General features: G+C 44.4%; 1 non-coding gene across 1 annotated transcript; it reads right to left on the reverse strand.

The window, feature by feature from the left end:
• Positions 1 to 5909: 5909 nt before the first annotated feature.
• On the reverse strand, positions 5910 to 5981 carry TRNAM-CAU (transfer RNA methionine (anticodon CAU)). The gene has a single exon. It is a non-coding gene; the product is annotated as a tRNA-Met (tRNA).
• Positions 5982 to 9738: the final 3757 nt, after the last annotated feature.

Raw genomic sequence — 9738 nt, forward strand, 5'->3', positions numbered from 1 at the left:
CCCACTCAACTATTTCCTCCCCAAAACCCAGGCAGACATCAACCAAATCTTTCAGTGGGCTGCAGAAAACAATATGAAGTTCAACGATGAGAAATTTCAATTACTCAGATATGGTAAACATGAGGAAATTAAATCTTCATCAGAGTACAAAACAAATTCTGGCCACAAAATAGAGCGAAACACCAACGTCAAAGACCTGGGAGTGATCATGTCGGAGGATCTCACCTTCAAGGACCATAACATTGTATCAATCGCATCTGCTAGAAAAATGACAGGATGGATAATGAGAACCTTCAAAACTAGGGAGGCCAAGCCCATGATGACACTCTTCAGGTCACTTGTTCTATCTAGGCTGGAATATTGCTACACACTAACAGCACCTTTCAAGGCAGGTGAAATTGCCGACCTAGAAAATGTACAGAGAACTTTCACGGCGCGCATAACGGAGATAAAACACCTCAATTATTGGGAGCGCTTGAGGTTCCTAAACCTGTATTCCCTGGAACGCAGGAGGGAGAGATACATGATTATATACACCTGGAAAATCCTAGAGGGACTAGTACCGAACTTGCACACGAAAATCACCCACTACGAAAGCAAAAGACTTGGCAGACGATGCACCATCCCCCCAATGAAAAGCAGGGGTGTCACTAGCACGTTAAGAGACCATACAATAAGTGTCAGGGGCCCGAGACTGTTCAACTGCCTCCCAGCACACATAAGGGGGATTACCAACAGACCCCTGGCAGTCTTCAAGCTGGCACTGGACAAGCACCTAAAGTCAGTTCCGGATCAGCCGGGCTGTGGCTCGTATGTTGGTTTGCGTGCAGCCAGCAGCAACAGCCTGGTTGATCAGGCTCTGATCCACCAGGAGGCCTGGTCTCAGACCGGGCCGCGGGGGCGTTGACCCCCGGAACTCTCTCCAGGTAAACTCCAGGTAAGTGCACCCTGCCAATCTAGAGCCAACAAAGCCGCCCCTCCACCCCCTCCCATAGCTTCCACAAAACTTCTCAGTATCCCATGTCCTTCAATCATCGACCTTCCCGGCAACCCAAACTGAGATTTTGACACCACCCTTCCCACAACACATTTGAACCTATTACCTAATATTTTTGCAAACACCTTATAGTCTGCACACATCAGTGATATGGCTCGGTACTCCCGAAGGGTGGGCTGCCCCTTGACCTTCGGGACCAACACTAGAACTGCTGTTACCTGCTTTTCCCCAACTTACCCTTCTCCTTCATACGATTGTATAACCTAACTATAAATCCCCTTATTAACGTCCAATGTTGTAAATAAAATTCTACCGGGAGACCGTCAATACACAGCGCTTTCCCCTTCCTCATTCTCCTTAACGCATTCTCTATTTCCTCTCCCGTAATAGTCCCACCTAAAGCCTTTCTATCACTATTTCCTAAATTACACGTCACATACGTACACACCTTGTCCAACGCCACGTCACCCCCCCCCCCACTGCTCCAGTACTTCTCGTACCAAGCCTCCGCATACGCACACATCCCCTTCGTGGTTCGTATCTCCTGCCTTGCTCTATAATTCCCAACCATCTCCATTATCTCTAAACATGGGATAGCTGTCACCGCCTGCCTTTGCTTTTGATGCCGGAAAACACACGCTGACGGCTTGTCGCCCCAAAGCACTTCTTCCACCCCTGCCTGCACCCTTACAGCTTGAAACCTTTCATTTTGCAACACCCTCAACCTCCCCTTTATTTCAGCTATTTCATCCATAGGAAAATTATTCCCACCCACCCCCTGCCCATAGCAACCTCTTAACCTATCCTCTAAATAGTTAGCCAGTCCATATTTTAAATTATTAATACGTTTTCCTTCTCTCACATAAAACTTTCTAATCCTTTCCTTTGCAACACTATCCCACCATGTCACAATATCATCCACTCCCTGTTCTTCCACACTAAGCTCCCTCCATAAGACTGAAAACCCCTCCAACCCCTCCTCATCACCTAACACAGTTATATTTAATTTCCAATAACTTCTATATATGTCCGCGAGCGTCCCCCACCCAACCTCCACCACCACTGCCCTATGATCTGACATTGTAACCTAACAGTACTGAAAGATTTCACATCCACTCCCTGAGAAAGGTACACTCTATCTAGTCTCGCAGCATATCCACTCCTAACAAACGTATATTCAGTCTCCCACACCGCCCCCCCAAAGGCATCACGTAACCTAACATCCCTTAATAAATCCCTAAGAGTCACAGACATATATCTAGCCCCTCTTGGGTCCACATCAGCCACCCTGATTACACTATTCCAATCCCCACCAACTATTGCCACCTCTGGCAGTGCACTTAAGAAAAACACAAGATCCTCACACACAAAATCATTCTTTACCTTTATGTTATTTTCTGCCGGCGCATACACACTCACAAAAGACACACGCTTACCCATCCACCACCCATCCACACGCAACACCCTCCCTCCCCCTCCTCCCTCGCTTCTCTGCAAAACAAACGGGCTCCTCTCCCTTATTAAAATTCCCACACCACCTTTTAGACGGGGAGATGGCAGGGTAACTACTCGAAATCCTGCCACCTCCAACACCCTACCCTCTTTAAAATTGTGCTCCTGCAGGAACACAACATCCACTCTAGATTTATTCAGGAAATTACGAAACCAATCTCTCTTCATACCGCTACATAACCCATTAACATTTACAGACATACACCTAAGGCCTATTAAAGTTTCCACCCCTGCTTCCTCTCATCACTCTTTACAACTCCAGAGCTTGAATTTAAGTTTGACACCTTCAGAGTGCTCTCTTTCCCTCCCCCCTTCTTCCGGTGCCTCCTATCATGGCTACCACCACCTACACCACTACCTTCACTCTTCACCTCAGTCTGTTTCCCAGGCCTTTGTGCAGGTGTAAGGACGTCATCAGAATCTGACGTAGCCGCCCTCTTTCTCGTGACAGTCATGTTGCACATGTTTTGGTCAGATGTTGCCTCTCGATGAACCTCCACCTCTACCTGAGAATGGTTTAATGATTCACCGGACGACTCCAAACCACCATCACGTCCCAAATTATCATGTCTCCGACTTTCTGGAAGCGACGACTCTCCGATGACACGTCGCTCAGATGTAACGTCCCTCCCTGGCGGTGACAAAGTCTTCAACACCTCCACCAATTCCTCCTCAATGTCAAGAACATTCTCCTGTAATTGCTGCTCCTCCTTATCCACAGGAAACGATAGCTGATCAGGCAGCTGGGGGAGGGACTCCAACTCACCACCAGTCCTGTGTGCCCGATCCACTATCTCGTTCCACAAAACACCACGCCCTCCATCCGATGTTTGTTTCTCACCTGCCACCTTTGAAGCAGGGACTGCGACGTCCACCACAGGTCCAGGCACACGTCTTCGCTTGTCACAGGTCGCCGCTATGTGATCATACTCACCACATAGGCGGCATGTACGTCGTTGTCCTGGGTACATTACCATTACCTGTGTCCTGAAATCTTGTAGATACACATAGGGCGGTATTGGGTGCCTCAAAGTCATTTTGAGGTTGAAAGAACCCTCTGGAAAACCAGCATAGGCACCTGCCGCCCACGTACCATGTTGAGCATAATGCACCGTCCCATACGTCTCAAAAACTTTCCTTATATCCGCCTCGTCCGCCTCAAAGGGAACGTTGCATAACTTGATCCACGTATAATGCCGTGAAACATCTATCATTCTTACACTGACAGCTGGTGTGACGCTAAGACTTACGTCCTGAAATCTGGTGACTAACGATTCATAAACCGTAGCTGATAGCAGTTTGACGAAAATTCTTTGGCCTCCGTTTAATGCTACACCATACAAGTCACTATCTTGTATGCCATATGTCTCCCGGATGATCTTTGGCAATAAGACTTGCTTGCGCAGAACTAGGCGTTATCGTTCCTTTAAGTAGCTCAATGCCTACAGTATTTATCCGGCGTCTCAGACTAACCGCCATCTTGACAATCATAGTGCACCTATGTTGTTAACAGAGGCGTGACAGCACCACTTCACACCGCTGCAGCCAGGTAACTGACAAGGGAGCTCGCCTACAAACAGCAGAGGGGTGCAGAGCACAACCGCACTCTACCGTGGTCAGGCAGCGAATGATATCGATTTTAAGGTAGTATTGCTGGGCACTAGAATTAAGCAAAGTTTTCCTCCCTCCCACCCTCCCTCCCTCCCTCCCTCCCTCTCTCTCCCCTCCCTCCCTCCCTCCCTCTCTCTCCCCTCCCTCCCTCCCTCCATCCTTCCCTACCCCCTCCCTCCCTCCCTTCCTACCTCTGCATTTTCTCTATAATTTAGTCGTCACTTTATCTATTTCATCCTCCCTTTTTGCATGTTGTAGTAACAGTAAACAACAACTCGTATTTAATTAATAATCACAGGTGAGATATAACAGGCAGGTGGCGATGATGGGATGGGAGGGAAATTGGGGTTAACCTCTCCCTCCCCCCCTTACCTCCCCCAGCTTCCGTGCCGGTCGGCTACATTTTTAACTTATTTTCTGAACAGAAAATATCAGTTTTTGTTGTTAGTCTTGTTAATATGTGGAGGTTATGTTATGGTGATAGGTTCATTGTTTAATTTTTTTATTATGGTAATATGTCTATGGTATGCGAGAAGAAGCAGGAATTATTCGAAAGTACTTTTAGAGGTGTAACTTAAAAATTCTTGGTGGTGCTGTAAACAGGTGAGAGAGGCAGCAGCAGAAGTAGCAATTAACCTGTCGAGAGTTGAGCTTACCCGGGACTAACAGACAGCTCTAGGATATGGGTTAAGTTTCTCTTCTACTAGTGGTATACCTGGAGTATACCTGGAGTATACCTGGAAAGGGTTTCGAGGATCAACGCCCCCGCGGCCCAGTCTGTGGCCAGGCTTCGGTGGCACTTATTATGGTGGCACTTATTATGTTGACCTAGCTAAATTTGTTTGCAATCTAGAAAAATAAGGAGCCCTATCCCCTGAAACGTTCAACATTTACAAAGGCATGGTATATGGGGCTTTTCTCGGACATGTGGAACAAAACTGTCCTCAAAATATTTGTTAAGTCATACTAGCAATTAAGGAAAGATCCTTGATTTCACCTTACGGAAGCAGACAAAGCAAATACGATAGTAATTATGGACGTTTGCGTTTGTGTATGTCTGTGCACATTTATGCAAGCGCGAGTGCGTGCATGTACGTGGACAACAGCGGTAGTGTTTAATGGAGAGAGTGAAAGTGAGAAAGTGGGGCACTAAGCAGCGGCTGCTGACTTTCCAATACTGGACTCAGACAAGTGAATTGATTGTTATTTTATTAGTGAGGGGAAAACCTTAACAATTTCTTTTTATTTATAAGGTGACTAATTCAGTGATGTTGTTCTAATGGCAGACCTGTTGTTGTTTTTTTTATCTGGGAAATAATCCCCTGAAAGGTCTTTGTCGTGGTAAATGTGTCCTAAAACGGTGTCATCTAACACTTGTTAATGTGTGTATGTGAGAGTGTGAATGCTTTTTCTTTAGGAAATTACTTACGGAGACGGATCTTACACAGATAAATTAAGTGGCATCTCCCAGGAGTATCATTGATACAGAAGTTACCATTAACAACTCTATGGCTGAGACACGGAGATTACGACTCTATGAATGGCTAACTGTTGCTTGATTTCCGACGTTCTACATCAGTGCTACAATATTGAGGTTTAATTTTGTACGAACATTTTAAAAGATAATTCCGTATTTATACTCATTAATTATAGTTTCCTAAGTATTAACGCCTTGTATCTAATGTCACACTGGGTTAGAGTGTAGAAATTAACAAACTGGAACAAGTTTGAAATTGAATAGGATGTTGAAAGCAGCGTTAAAAATACTATAAACTAAAATAAAACATTTTAGCAGAGCGTGGTTTCGATCCACGGACCTCTGGGTTATGGGCCCAGCACGCTTCCACTGCGCCACTCTGCTTGATAGAGGAAACTTTGTAAGATTACTTTCATAAGTTAATTGCTTTAAAATTAGACCTTATGTCTTGTGTATTTTCGCCTGGTGGGTCCAGGCCTGTCTTCTCCATGCTGTAACCCAGCTAAATTTTTAATAGCTTAGTTTTCACTCTACAATATATGATTACTAATAGAGAATTTATATCAAAATATGTATATGAAAAGTGACAGTAGTCGATGGAAAAGCTCTCTTGCATCTCTTGGACTGGCTAATGAAATAGAGACAATTGAATTTGTATGAGGAATTTTTGCAACTGCCATGGTTCATCATCGGGTCCCTGTGTGTGTCATCTTTGACAGTCATTAGGTATCTGTCACTAAGAACTGTGAACAGCAACATTGTCCTATTCATCAGTCATCATTCCCAATACTGTTGTAGAATCTAGGACAAGATGAAAGCCGACTTTCTGTCAATATGGCGTGACAAACAGAATTTTACCAACATGCTAAATGCTTACACGAGTCAGGGTAATGTCCAGGTTATTCATACTGGAGATGAAACCTATTCTGACATGGTTAATGTACGAAAAGTTTTGGACTTTCCAGAGGTTCTCGACAACTTTCACCTTAAAGCAAATGACACAGACACTCTCGTTGCTTTTTCAGGCCACCGGAACAAGCAATTCAAAATGCAACAGGAATAGGAAAGTAATACATAAAAGTTCTCAAGTCATCACAGAAGTTGTGATGGGTTGGTTTACACTCGGGGAAACACTTCAAAAGTGGAACTAAAGCACCTAAAGCCCTGAATGAACTACGTACCTACACATGATCTCTCCAAAATATGTAGCAATAGGAAGCAGACACCAGCATCTCTCATATGTATGACGTTTTAAGTTTATTGATTTCGCGTTTCATTTTAAAATATATTCAGTTTTTATTGTACTTGATATCAGTATTAATTTTGTTTCATAATTATTTTTAATAATACTTTTATTGCCATAACAGTGTAAACTTAATTTCCTTTTTTTATTACATTATTAATATTTTGCATAAGTTTTATAAGATTAATTAACATTTCGTAATTATCTATATTCTATTATATATTTTTGTTGTTCTTCATAGTTAGTGTTCAAGTTCACTTTAATTATTGCACTTACAACTTCCTACTGGAGCTGACGTCACTCCTCAAGTACTCTAGTTGCATAGAAATATTTTCTGCATTATTATTTTTATTGATTTTTTTGCAACTTAAGCCTTTAAGGTTAGTATGATTTCATTATAAAACAATGCAAAATGTTACATAATTTCCACCCTCAGTGCACTCACAATGGCGGAAGGTGCACGTAGGCGAGTCAACACCGTCTGCCTTCAATTAGTGACAGGCTCGTTCAACAATCAGAATACACATCTACTGCTTACTGCGATACTCCGAGATACATATGGTATCAATAATGAAGATCTTTATGGTGTCTCTTTGAACGGCAATTCGAGGCTTTTTGTCAAATTCAGACAAAATAGTACTTACGAAAATATGGTTGCCACATATCAGGATTTGATCAAAACCGTTAATCCTGGTGTCACTGTTCGCCTTCACGACGTCTCCCGTTTTTACACCTGGATCAAGGTACGAAACGTTCGTTTTGAGGCGGACGAGAGTGATTTGAGGAATGTTTTTGCACGCTATGGCACGGTTCATATGGCAACTATGGGACGGTGGCATGATGGTCCTCTAGTTGGTATGCTGGAGGGGTCTTTCTCCCTGAAAATGTCCCTCAAGCACCCTATTCCGTCGTATGTGGTTATGGAGGACTTTCGTACGCAAGTGTACGTTACGTACTCAGGACAAAGGCGTACGTGCAGGCTTTGTGGGATGTATGACCATATGGCGGTGCAATGCCCTACAAGACGTGATAAAACGACGGAAGTAAGGCGGTTTGATGTTTCAACGGAGCAGCGATCATATGCTGCTGCTACACAACAACATATATTGCCTCGTAAATCGTGGAGTGAGGAGGTAGAGGGTGAGGTTGAAGAATCGCCGATATGTCTAACCCTCCCTGGTGCAGTGGAGGACGTGGGCGTGGTATCGGCGACGACAGAGGAAGATCTCGTTCATACTCAGGTTGACGTGGAGCAATCTATTCAAGAAGTTCTGAATGTTTTATTGGATGCTTCCACATCTGAGGGGCTTCACGGTGGTTTAGAGGATGTAAGTGTGAAGGAGAAGGACGGGGCATCCGCCGGGCATATTGCTGAACATCAGGTTGTGGCCGTGGAAGTTCATAGAAACAACAGTTCTGAAGATGAGATGGATACTGGCCGCAGTTCTCGTAAGAGAGTGGCGGTGATATCTGACTCTCAAGATGTTTTGACACCAGGACAACGGTCGGGGAACAAAGCATGGTGCGATGTGACCCGTAGAGACAAGGGCAAATCTACATGTGTTCAGCATGTCAAGGAGAACGACACAGGGGGGGGGGAAGAAGTGGAGATATACGCAAGGGAACCAAGATTGTCAAGGTATCCAAGGGTAAACCTCCAATGAAACGTTCAAGTGTCTTACTTTAAATATAAATGGGTTACGGTCTGTTGAAAAATGTAAGTATTTGGAGGTTTTGTTAAAAAATTATGTACCCGATGTTGTATTCTTACAAGAACACAATTATAAATCTTTAGGTGAATTGCTGATTCCTGAATATATTTTGTACATGGGTTGTTCTAATAGACTGAAAGGTGGTGTAGCAGTGTTAGTTAAAGAGGCTAGCCCGTTTTCTTTGCAAACATATGAGGTGGGAGAGGAGGGGAGGGTTGTTAGGGTTGATGGGGTGTGGGGTGGGGTACGGGTGGCCTTCCTGGGGGTGTACGGACCGGCGGAAGGTGACATGCGTGTAAAAAATGCGTTTTTTAGGGACGTGTTGGTGTACCATTTAAGATCACTGCCAGTCGTCACGATTATTGGGGGTGATTGGAATTGCATTGATCAACGCAAGGATGTCGAACCGAGAGGGAGAGGTTTTTTTTCAGGATATTTAGGGGACCTTTTGCGGAGTGTTAATGTTACGGATGTGGGGGGAAGATGAGGTGGGGGGGGTCATGCATACGTTCGTTAGAAGGGAGTATGCGGTAAGACTGGATCGCATATACGTTTCTAGAGGTGTCAGCGTCAGGAGTGTACGTGTGCTAAATGTGAGCTTTTCCGATCACAGAGGTGTTATGGCGGATGTTGACTGGGTAAGATTACCGAGGCGTTACAGAGGTTTCTGGAAGTTGAATGTGGGTTTAATGCACAAAAGAGGTGTGAGAGAAGATTTTGTGAGTGCTTGGAGAGGATGGTGGGCTGAATGGCAGGAGGGAATTGATATAGTCGAATGGTGGGATACTGTCGGTAAGGTGAAGGTGAGGAAATTTTATCAGCAGCAAGGAAAAGAAGACAAGAGAATGCAGTATGGGCTCTTGAACTATCTTGAAAATCAACTGCAAGCATGTTATACAAAGGGTGGGGGAGTGTATCCGGTGGTTGAAATTGAAAATTTAAAACGCTTAATTAGAGACATTCACAATCGTATTTTTGATGCGGCGCGGATAGCAAGTGGAATTGATGAGGTTTTATGGGGTGACCGTCCTTCGGCGTTTGTCTTGCGAGAGCAGGGCAGACGTCGTAAGGCGACAGAATTAATGGGATTAGAGGTTCAGGAGTCATTGGGAGACTTTAGTAGGGGGCAGGTCCTTCGGTCAACGGAGGCTATGAATACCTTTGTAGACGCATGGTATGAATTGCA

This window comes from Cherax quadricarinatus, chromosome 27, assembly GCF_038502225.1.
Source record: "Cherax quadricarinatus isolate ZL_2023a chromosome 27, ASM3850222v1, whole genome shotgun sequence".
Taxonomy (NCBI): Eukaryota; Metazoa; Arthropoda; class Malacostraca; order Decapoda; family Parastacidae; genus Cherax; species Cherax quadricarinatus.